Source organism: Camponotus floridanus, unplaced genomic scaffold, assembly GCF_003227725.1.
Source record: "Camponotus floridanus strain SB8 unplaced genomic scaffold, Cflo_v7.5 scaffold54, whole genome shotgun sequence".
Taxonomy (NCBI): domain Eukaryota; kingdom Metazoa; phylum Arthropoda; class Insecta; order Hymenoptera; family Formicidae; genus Camponotus; species Camponotus floridanus.
The window spans coordinates 606069-618393 of record NW_020229703.1 but is presented as its reverse complement, the minus strand read 5'-3'; the positions used below and the strand labels follow the sequence as shown (position 1 = coordinate 618393).

At 34.3% G+C, this 12325-nt stretch overlaps 1 protein-coding gene across 4 annotated transcripts in view; it reads right to left on the bottom strand.

The window, feature by feature from the left end:
- LOC105257368 (lachesin) overlaps positions 1–12325 on the bottom strand; it is a 156699-nt gene that overhangs the window by 139778 nt on the left and 4596 nt on the right. The window contains exon 1 of one of the 4 annotated variants that reach the window (XM_011267941.3): positions 1291–1798. The exons of the other annotated variants lie outside the window; for them this stretch is intronic. The gene's annotated coding sequence lies outside the window, so the exon portion shown is untranslated. Of the gene's footprint in view, positions 1–1290; positions 1799–12325 lie in introns of those variants that run through there. 4 annotated transcript variants of the gene reach the window in all.

Sequence of the window (12325 nt, the reverse complement as noted above, 5' to 3'; positions counted from 1 at the left end):
AAAGAATAGGATTAAGAAGAAGCGTGATTTAAGGCATTATGATGACGTTCTAATAATAGAATATATCTATTTTTCGATGAATCTAACCGCGATTTTTACGAGCATGGCACAGAAGAAGCGGAAAGAGAAAATAGGAATAAATGATATTGCGTAAACCGTTGCTATTTCCGTCGCTTTTAGGAGAAAGAACGAAGCACGGAGAAATAGGTACATCTGCGAAACAGTCACATTTTACGATCTCTCGCCGCGAGCCACGAATATCGCGGACATAAAAGCGCTGTGAGAAGAAAAAGAAAGAGAGCTCGTGCAGCAGCTTCCGCTTTAGAAAACGCAGCGGATATATAATTGTTCTCGAATCGCTTTGAGATGACATTACGTCAATCTGCCTCGTCGCAAACTTTGTGAAGAATTAATTCCATAATTTAATGCCGCAATTTAGATATGCAGGTCAGATATATATTCACTTATGAAAGCTGCACAAAAATAGAGGAAAAATCACTACGACACTCTTTATTCACATTTTTTACTCACAGCAATCTATGTACGCGTAATATTAAGGATGTGAAACATACTAAACATTTCTTTTTTTACGATAGATATGACTTAATCTACTTAATCCACTGACTTAATCTAAAAAAGTTTAAAATTGATTGATAATATTAATATTGTTTATCCTTTTATATAGTTTTATCCATAATTATCGTTTACAGATTTTTTCTTTTATAAATTAATTGAATTTTATTTTATAACTGAACAAAAAAAAATTCCTTAATCAATTTTCTTTTAAACAATAGATTGAAAATGATGTGTAACTTTTAAATAATAAATCATTTTTACTACTTAAACTACATAAAAAGATAAGACGCTTGTATTTTTAGGATTTGTTTTAGGTAAAATTGATTTTCTTAACTCAGAATCTTGTAAACTTTATTTAATATTTTTAGTGTCGAAACTTAAAAATATCTAGTTGAATAATGAAAAAGAGAGAGAAAGAGAGAGATTAAGTAAAAATTATTTTGTTCAAAAATTTTTATCAAATAATATAATAAGTAATAATTTATGAAAAAAATATATCTTGTAAGAGACATTAAATAAAAAGAAATGTGTAATATATTCAAGATAAAAAAATAATTAATTTTATTTTTTCGTTGACAAAACAGAAATCGCATAATTTGCTATCCGCGAAATTGAATTTGGCAATAATTTTTCAGATTAATAAACAATAAAGTATTAAAGAGATTTTAGCAAGAATGAACGAAATCAATAATCGTAAGTAACGAAAGAGCTTACCTTATCAGGATGTAGTCTATCCTCGATAATCCCTACACCTAAAATCTCCCGTAACAGCTAAACATCACGAACCGCTCTTAATGGCCTTAGGAAACACGTTCACCACCTTTCAGCACCATTCACGACGGTCTCGGGGTATATGACCCCACGGGAATCACGTGTCTCACCGCGAAGCGACCGCGCAAATGCTAATTACGAATTCTTCATGCACTTTAGCGTATCATGATTAACTCCGAGAACTCAACAGTCCTTTCGTTTTGTCTTGTCATAATCTATTGCGTATCTTCGTAAGATTCCGAATATCGGAGTCGATAGAAAATTAATTTTTTTCTTTTTTTATCCGAGAGCTTTTATCGCGAAAGCTCTCGGGCTGGATCTCTCTGATGGTCGAGGGTACTCAAAGTGTTTCGACTCAGTGCGCGTTTTTGATGGCGCGGTCACGTGGCTAAGGACTCGTTTGAGTATCGAGCGGAGACGGCGGAACGCGTTACACCGTCTCGGTGATCCGTCGGGGACTGCGTTTGCCACTGCTCCCCACCAGGTATCTCGGGGGTTGGACACCCCCGCGTCGGTTCGGCATCCCGACGCGCGACGTCGCTCCGCCTCCACGTGAAACACCGAATCCCCACCTAGTGAGGGTACCAGGGGCTTGATCCCCGATGGACCTCGACGGCGTCGTCTTAAGTCGACCACGATGCCAAGGAGAGACTCGCCGTGGTCGCCGGCTCGCTGGCGACCAAGTTCAACCCGACGATTGCTAACAATATCGTAGAAGTCTCGTTAATTTCGCCTTCATGCTCTGACATCTTGATATATTTAATATTTAACGATCTTTTGTAATGGACATTTAATTTACGTGACTTTCATTTTCAACGAAAATGTGTCATTAATTGCGGATCTTCTTTCTTTTCATTGAAAATGTGTTATTAATATATATGAGAGTCGCATCCCTCATTTGTCAAAATGTGTTACAAGATATTTCTTTTAGATATTTTTCTTAACTCACTTAAAATCTATTTCCATATATAAATGTTGATTAAAAGTGATTGAACTTTCCAATCGATTTCTCTATGCAAATTCATTCTAGAAATAGAAGTAGAAAAAGACAGGGAAGGTCAGACTGGTCTAACAAGCCGTGATAATTCGATAATGCAGCTTGTGAAACTGCACATTTTCATAATAATGTGATGAGAAATTCATTGTAAATTAAGCATTAAATTAAAATAATTTATTAAAAGAATGTGAAACATAACTTCTGAAGGTGAGATGGATAAATCGACGACGCAATTCACTTAAAAATCGCAATAATTTCAAGAGGATGACATTATTCACAAATTTCGCGTCATTTGCACTAATGCGTGCATGCGACGGTTATACACAAGTATTCAGAGTAAAAAGAATTCCTCCGCACCTTCATGTTTATTCAGCATTTTTAATGGCGCTTCCCTCTCTTGTTACTTTCCGCTCGCACCTTCCTTTTGTCTCTCCGGTGCTATTGCAATTTCTCGCATAAATTTAATAATTAAAGGCACAGAACATCGGGAACGCATTTAATATTGAAATAAAGTGCCGTGTCGCGTCGCGCGGTCAAATCGTATTCGCATAACAAGATAACGTAATGCGAAATTAAATTTATGCGATATTCATAGCATGAACGATTTGATTGCGGACGTGGCAGACGAGTAAAAATTTCACACCCGGACGAATATTTACAGGTACACCCAATTAATTTCCGCAAACGCGACGCGCGAAATCCTTGTGTTTGCAAATGAATATACTTTCCGCGGGATACGCGTTACAAAAATCTTTTATGCACACGCGTATTTCCATAAAAATAAATTGTCCCGCTCTTCAATGTTTTACGAGTATTTCCGCGCACCGGCAAAATTCGTTTGCGGCCATAAAAAAGCTCTTCCTTCGAAAATTTAATACTTCCGCTCTTATTATATCGATTATATAATATTACTGTCTGTAAATACGCTACTTTTATAAACCAGAAAGTTATATAATTCAGATCTCATAAGACATTTTTTTTTCACGCGGAGAAAATAACTCAGTTAAGAATAAGGTGCACACGCGCAAGCAAAAGCTTTGAATAAATTTTTATTAGCTCATAAAATTTTTCGTGTTCGCTAAATACGTTTTCACGGTTCCAAAGGGAATGCCTTAAAATAATGAAAAGGGTTGAAATGTCCTGCAGTTTAGTTCTCCCTTTGGAACTCCACGGTATTAAAACTTTGCATCCGTGCTGACTTTATATCCTGCGCGAGTCTATATGGCTATAACTAGTAAATATACATTATTGCATCCTTTCATTGCGTCGATTTCTTTTACAAATGTAATCTTTTATATCTTTCGAAAAAAAAAAATAATTAAAAAATATAGAAAGTAAATATGTAATATTTTTCGAAAATCGAAAGCGGAAATATGTAGTTATTTCTAGTGAACATTCTGTATATTCAACTGTTATACTTCGTGTTCTAAACGCACAAGATAAACGTCATCAGCAATGAACATCGAGGACAGAATGCAAACTAATTGCGAGATCGCAGACATACAAACTATGTTCAAAGCAACTATAAGTGGGCAAAAAGAGGGTGCAGATGCGTGCACACGCAGAGAGCCCTTTATGCGTATATCGTTCGCACCATTAACGAAAATTCTGGCCGGACACCTCGCCTCCAATTTCGCTGAAACGTGATCATAATCGACTTTGTCGATTGAGCAAATCCCGATGCGCACCCCTTAATATCCGGCAATTTCATATTTTCTCCATTTAAAAGCGTAATTTAATTCACGTGCGACATTAATTCTCTGATTTAGCCTGCAACGAAAGTCAAATCTAGAAAAAAAATGTGATGCCTTCTCTATACGCGACAAAGTAATTATTGAACTATATGAAAAAAATTCTTTAAAATAAAAATTGTATATTTTAAATTATTACTATTAAAAAATTATTTCATTATTATTAAGAAAAAAAGAATATAAAAAGATTCATACAATTATTTAATAACATTCTATTATCACATATAGCAATCCTTTCTCATTATTTTTACATCCTATTAAAAAAGTAGTTAAAAGATCTAATTTAATATCTTAGAAAATTTTTCTTTGATATTTTCTAAGATATCTAATATTTGAAAATAAAATTCAGACAATAACTATAAAATGCTTAGTATTTGCGATCATAGAAAATACTTGGATATTGCTAAAATCAAAATATGCAAGACAAATACTTCATTCGAACCTTCATTTAAAAAAGTTACTCTATAGCAATATTTTGATAACAAAACGTGAAACAGGAAAGAAATCATATGCCGCACATGCCGATATTAATAAAAGATATTCCAATTGTATTAATCGCAAAATATTTTCGCGCTACGTTTCTAGGAGACCTACAAAGATACAAGTGCTTTCTGATGAAGCTCTCGAAGCGTGCGGTCTTCTCCTTTCGTCAGGTCCGAGGAAAAAGAGAGCAACGAGGCGTTCACCCTTTTGCCTTCCCTTCGACCACTCTCCGTTTAGGTCGAAGGTGACGACATCGGTATCGAGTGTTTTTATTCCATTACCCCAGTAGCGTGCGACGCCATCCTCTTAACCACTTACTTAACCCACGACCTTCGGCCTTGTCTCCCCCTCGTTCGCGCTTGATGGCCTTCGAAAACTCAAATATTATCCGTCGTTCGATCTCGTTCCCGTTGAGAACGGGTTCACTCGGGGATTGTAGGATCTCGAAGAGTCTTGAAACTGCCCCCACTCTCTTTCTCTAAAAAAAAAAATGTGCCACCGCAAATGCCTTAGACCTAATTTCCGATGGTGTCAATAATCTTTTTATCAGCCGTGATTTTTATTCGATTACTTGTTCGATATGTATTCTATCACTACACATTACAGTGCCAACTTTTTTTTAAGCCCGTAGTGTCGCGGTCATGAAACGCCTTGCCAATCTTGGGAATCTCAGGCAGTACGATTGAAAAAATTGACTTAAGGAAAGTTTTATCGTTCAAAAGTTTATGACGCTTAACACATCTTAAAGCTGGAATTTTTTCACGAAAGAAACTAAAGTCTTAGTAAATCAGTTTTTATACGAGAATTTTTTTTATCCAAATTAGAATTAATTTTTCAGCAAAAATTTCTCTCTCTTTTTCTCTTTCTCATGGAAATAATAGTTTTTACAAATAATTAAGAATCTAAACAAAGGCAACTTTTTATAACAAAAATCTTATTTTGTAATTAAATCCTACTTTAGTTTAATTTTGAAGATTATTTTTCTTTTCGATACAATTTTAATATTTAAGTTAAAAATTATATGCACAAGATTAATGAGAAATATATTTAAAATTACATGTTATAATTTATAAAAAATAATATTGTTAAATGAAAAATAGCATTAAACAAAAAGAAAGTTTATTTGCATATAATTTTTTGTCAATAAAAATAAAATATTCATTCAACTGTGAATTCATCGAAAATGTTATATAAAGTGCTATACAAACATTAATAATACAAATAATTATATGTATCGCTAATTCGCAATTTATTTCCACATCTCGTCATGAAATCTTTTTATGTTTTTCTTTCTCTCTTTCTCTTTAAAAAATAATCCGCTTTTATTCGTAGGGAAAGTTTCTCCAGACAAAATATGTATCTTTCTTTCTTCCTTCTGACTGCAATTTGCAACTTTCATCCCCGTTGATTTTGCGTCACCAGCGCAAACAGAGGCCGAAAACTTTTACGTATCGTCAAAGTTTTTATCGTGCACGACACATTTGCGTGAAATCTGCGTCCGCAATATGTGAATCTAAAAATCTACTATTCCACTTCGTTAATGAAAGTGATATATTTGGAATGAGATGCAAATGGCCACGGGATGTGGTTAAAGTACAGATACCGGGTAGGCGAGTTTTTATGTACGCGTCGGCGAACATAATGCATACTTTTTATTCTCTTCAATCGTATCATTTCTATTTCTGTCGTATATTTCAACGCGCATCATTCTGAAAAGGTACAAGTGATCGAATTTGGAAAGTTTAATACAACGACATGTTGTCCCGAATGGAATAATTAAGAAGGCTCCTATTTCAAAGCGCGTAATACAACTCTATTTTTACTTATTAGATTTACTTATTAGATTTGCGGACTTTTACTTTCGCAAATCTCGTTATATCTCGTTATAGTTAATTTTTAAACTAATTTAAAATGTAATTTATAAATTCAGTTCACTGCTGAAAAAAAGTAGAGCATCAGTCAAAGCATTTATAATGATTCGCAATCTCTGATATGATATATATTCTTGATATATAAATTTTTATCTTAATCAGGAATTTATTCCGTCTCATTAATATTTATGAGCGAATGTTATTAGCGTCTTCCATTTGACCGAGGACTATCGCGGATCGAATCGACGAAAGTTCGTAATCGTTGCTTGCGCGAACGCGTCCGACATTCCCGATTCGTAATAAATGCCTGGGTCCACTAAGTCGGAAATATGCGCTTGGCAAGTAAGTTAGTTATAGATGTTAGTTAGCCACGACATACCGCGCTTCTAATGGTTACAATTTCATAATTGGCTCATGCCCGTCGCCACTTTCAACGACGACGAAGTTACGAATCGTTCGCAATTGCACGCTTTGCTCTCGATTATTCGAATAACAGTTTAAGCCTCGTATACCGAGTTGAGTATGTTTGCAGATAGCTTTTATCGAGCTTCATAGAAGCTCGATAACTAGCTTTTGCGCATCATGTCCTTTTATTTCCTTCTATTCCATCAACGTTGATTTGATTTTGAATGCACATATGAAACGTCATAATATGAAATTTTTGTTAAGTTGCATCAAAATTCATCAGTTAACTCAACTGTTTAATTTTCTGCATGAATAATTATGTTAAAAGGAGCAGTATAATTAATAATAAATCTGCATCGGACAGCGAGCGCAGGTGACTAATTAATTTTCGAGCGTATATATCTATGAATTGCACATTCTATTTTGCAAAATTAGTATCTTGAATTTTAATCAGTGCACGCATTCGAGAATATTTTGATCGATTTTCGATCGAAACCCACCAATCATTGTCAATTGGCAGACTTCCTTTAAACGCGAAACAAGATTTTCGTCGCGACGATTTTTTTGCGTCGATCAGAGCAATTTCGACTTGAACGGCGCCGAATATCGTGCTACTTCAACGCACACACAAACGAACCTTTCAAAATCATTTTCCGATATTCCGTAGCTTCTCTCTCTCTGCGATGGAACGCATGCGTAACGACGCCGATCGTCGTGGGATACAACGAGCGAGACGAGCCCGCGGCTGTAAATAAAAGGACGATCGGTCGAGATATAGAAGGTAGTCAGCCAGCGATGGCATTGATATTCTCCCGCGAGATATCGAATGCTTCGAGCGTGTAGAGAGAAATCGTATACCGAGATCAAATCCTGAGAAAATTTCAAGATTCCTCTCGTCTTTCAGAAACAATAATTCCAATTCTCAAAAATCTGGAAATAATATCGCAATCATGCAAGGAATTTAAAATTCTCATTTTTGCCGGAAGCAACTTTTCGACTTGATGAAATGATGAATGCATTTGTAGAATAATAATCGTAGAAAGCTATATTGATACTGATATTAATATTCTATATAATATAATAATTTCGAAATATGTGTAGGGAGGTAGCTTCAGCAGGCATGCTCGATTCGTTGGAAAATTTCGAGTAGACATCGTTTCGAGTGCCATCGCTGAAATTTTGAGTGGATATCGATTGGAGAGGGTCAGCCCTCCATAGTAACCCTACCATAGTAAACCGTATATTTTTGATGCATACGCTCGCGGTCGTGTTTATGTTAATGTAATTTTGTGTGGCGACGACGGTGCTGAAATAACGACTAAGCCCCGCCAGATAAATCGTTTCTGCATACGCATGTGATATGCATGTTCTCCGTTGTTGCGTAACAGCAACGGAACAATTTCGTCCACGCCGCAATTGAATCTCGCTATTCGAGTTTCGAGACGATTCCTAGAAGAAAAAGATCGTACGCAATTCAACTTCGGTTTTTTACAATTAATTATGTTGCAAACAGAACATTAGCTATATTTAATATTAAGCAAAATTATAATTATATTTTTATCTAGCATAAATTATAAAAAATTAATAATAACTGAAACTAGAATAAAATATATGGTAATAGAAATAACTAATCTAATCTATTTATCTTTAATTATTAAATAATTAAGTTATATATATTATATTATATTTGTTTCCAGCTGTTTCATTTCACTTCTCTTGTGCTAATAATCAGCAATGTATGTAATTTAATGCCTTAGTTCATTCGGGAAAGTTTGTTAAACCATTACATTGCGGCATAGGGAATATTGTTTAAGCGAGCAATATAAATACATCTGCAAGAGGCGAGTCAACAATTGGGCTCGCAAAACACGTGAGCATTTCTCCGGCATTAGTATCATTAGTCTATATTGCGGTTGCCGGCTTGTTAAGCTTAGCCAGCGAAAAGCAATCGATGAGCGGTTTGCCTGAGCGGTCCATTGTTTACTATTGTTACATAAGAAGAGCAAAATAAAATAAAATACTCTTAACACGCTTTTTGATAGTCGGAATATCCGTGAAGCGAATTTCAGCAAAACTGATGGGTATTTGCGAAGTGTAAAGTAGAAAATATTGAATCGAATTGCGGTAAAACGCAACGCAGGCCAATTATCATTCGAAAATGACTCTCCGCAAAATGAGGAGAAAAGTTATGTTATTTGGACGATCTAATTAATAAACAACATATATGATGGTATTATTATCATTAATTGCCTCCCCACTAACGTTATGTTATTATAATAATAGCTAACCGCTAACACAAAATTTATGAGTACGTAATTTAATATAAAATAACAGGAACGTAATACGATCTCGAGCACTTCGCTTTGCTCAGATACCGATAAAAAACAGCGATTTTAGAAAGATGACTAAAACAACAGCTTAGCTCGCGGACAAAACATACGCGGGTTTTGTTCTTCACGACGGTAAACCAATTTTACACTCACGTCCCGAAATTGAATCGCTCCGGTTTTCTAAAGCCCGCGGATGGAATGTGTTTTGTTGCTGATTTCCTTGTCTGTAAACTTGCGAGTCACAATCCGGGAGGTTCGCTATAAATTTTGCGTATAAAAAAATAGACGCATATATAATTTAATAATTTTTTAATTTAAAATTGTAGATGTGTTACAACGAAAAATCATAATCTGCAATACGTCGAAAATCTCGAGTTTAGTCTTATTTAAGAGAAGCCTTAAAAAAAAATATAAATTCAGCATCGTTACGAGATATTTATCCAATTATTCGAGATGAAGTAGAGCACTCATAATATAATTCGTAATATCATTCGGATAAACTGTCCGGAAATATCCGCAGAGCGTCGGCAGAAGCACGTTAAAGGCGGCCTGCTAGTCGTTTTTTTTTCCGTTGCGCGGTTTGAAAACAAGGTCGTGCTGATTGGCAGTGGTCACCCGGTTTTCCCAGGTCACCGTGGAAAGTTGAACCGGCTAATGGAAATTTGTTCGTTCCGCCAAACACACGTCGAGTCACATGACATATCGCCTCCTCGTTCGTTTTCTCTCTCGCATCGTCTATCCTCGTCCTCCCTTTCTCGAAGTCCCCGAAAGTACGCGTCACTTGTTTTCATCCCTTTAAACCGCCACGTGCAATTTTTTTACGATTCGCTCTTTTTTATCAATGCATGCATGTATGTTTTATATCGAGGAAATTCGGCCATCTATCTACTTAAAGCATATTGGAAAGAATAACAAAACGAGATAAAGAAAAACAAATATGGATTATCGTATCAAGTGGATTAAAATTTCTCTCGTGAACAAAAATACATTTTTATGTATAAATGTGAGAAAATATTTTCTTTCATTTGCACATCTATGTATTCTACCTAGTATTAGCCATGTACCATATTTGTATGGTTTATCTATCCATTCTTCAGGTTAGTCAAGATGTATTTTTCGTTACTCTTGATCATATTTATTCCAACTCGATTTTTTCGAGCCAGAAAAAGAGGAAAAGGAGAAATTCTTTTTATTACCGACTAATTATTATTGCTGGCAAATAAACGTAAAGACATTTTATATTTATATATTATATTAACAATCACATAATATTGTGTTTTTTAGATGCGCTATTCAAGTTATGGAAAATAAACATATTAATATAGCCAATAAATATAAATATATCTATTGGCGCTATATTAATATGTGCATTTTAACTCTATCGACGGTTCATTAATGATTCATACCTTTAAAATTGTTTATATAAAGCTCATATAATCAAAATGAATACTTCATGTTTGTCTTACACAAAATTAGAATAAATATTTTTAAAATAAATATCACATGCATTTATATTCTAAAAATAAATTGAAAACTGAGAAAAACTTTGATATATTTGTATACACTAATTAATTTATAAAATTCTTTTCGTTTATCTTCCCCCTATAATGAAGAGAAATTGTAAAATTCATTTAAATTTTAGTATACTCGCAATAATATTTCTCTGTTTCAATGAAATCGTTAAATTATTTTTAGCTTCACATCGTGACATTTTATTTTTTCACTTCATTCATCTCGCCTTTTTCATTCTTCTCATCCGTACGTCGATTCACGATGTACCTTTTTTCATCAGCTCGCGTACGCTTAAGTCTCACATCAACAGCATTCAACCTCATGTATATATGCATTTCGATTACGAAAGAATATTTTGCCGGGAGAGTATGAGGGCGAGAAAAGTTGGATGGAGGATGGAGGGGAGAGATGAGGAATATACCAAAAAGAACTAGATAGTCCTCGTCAAATATGCGCCTGTTGCAATTTGCCTATTATATATTCTCATCGGAAAGAAATATCACCCATTATTTTCTCCTCTACGGTTTCTCGGTTTAATGTAGGTGGATAGCGAGTTTAAGAATATAACCGTCGTTATTCGATCACACGTCGCGCGATAATAAAGTCATTCTGAAGATTAATCGATTTCAATGTATATGTATGTATTAATAATAGAGACAAATTGATAAATTAAGATAAATAGCAATTTAATAAATTTCAGGAAATTGTTTAACTTTAACTTGCACCTTCCATGTTGTTCTTTATTTAGGATTGTAGAAGGTAAACACGACTGTAATAACAAGACTACATCTCAATTAGTTACAACTTCAAATTGGCAAAGAAAAACATTTAAGAGGTGGTGTAGTTTGGTGATTCCAAACAAAACTTCGAGAAAAGTTTATAATTCCAGCATGAAACAAATAATTCAGTATACACCATCAGTTTTTTAATACAGACATTAATTATTAACGCTCAAATAACATACTTAAATGTACAGAAATAAATTTTAATTTACACAATCCTGAAACAAAAGACAACATTGATATTGTGTGCACACATATACAATATACACACATACATTAGACTTTGCATTTCCTAAACTTTTCCAAGGAAACAAGTTTTAATGGATTTATTGCTACATCTTAAGATACTAGGGAAGAGAAGCCGACATTTCTCACACATTAATAATTCAATTGTGTTTATTTAAAATTAATGTGTTAATGTGAATGTATTAATATTTATTTCTAAAATTATTAAATTATTACTTTTTCAGTTTTAACACCAATTTGAAATTGAATGACTTTAAATAGTGTTTCACAATTACGAAATTATCGTTTAAGTATCTTACAGATTTATTTTCATCAAAATCTTTCCATATATTAACACAATTTTATTTAATAAAGTTTATAGTTGTGATATCATAATCTAATCGCGTTGTGAAGTGCGTAAAATTAACGAAGGATTTAACGTGCATTTAAAGTCGCTTCGAAGCACAATATCATGGCGGTGACAGATTTGATACGCACTCGATAGCCAGTGAAATATCATCGAGCGCATATGCCTGGCATCTCGCTGACACATAGATCACAGTCACTTTGGAATGATAGAGAGTAGGCTGTTAAACGAGCATCGTATAAATGCGCTTCGCAG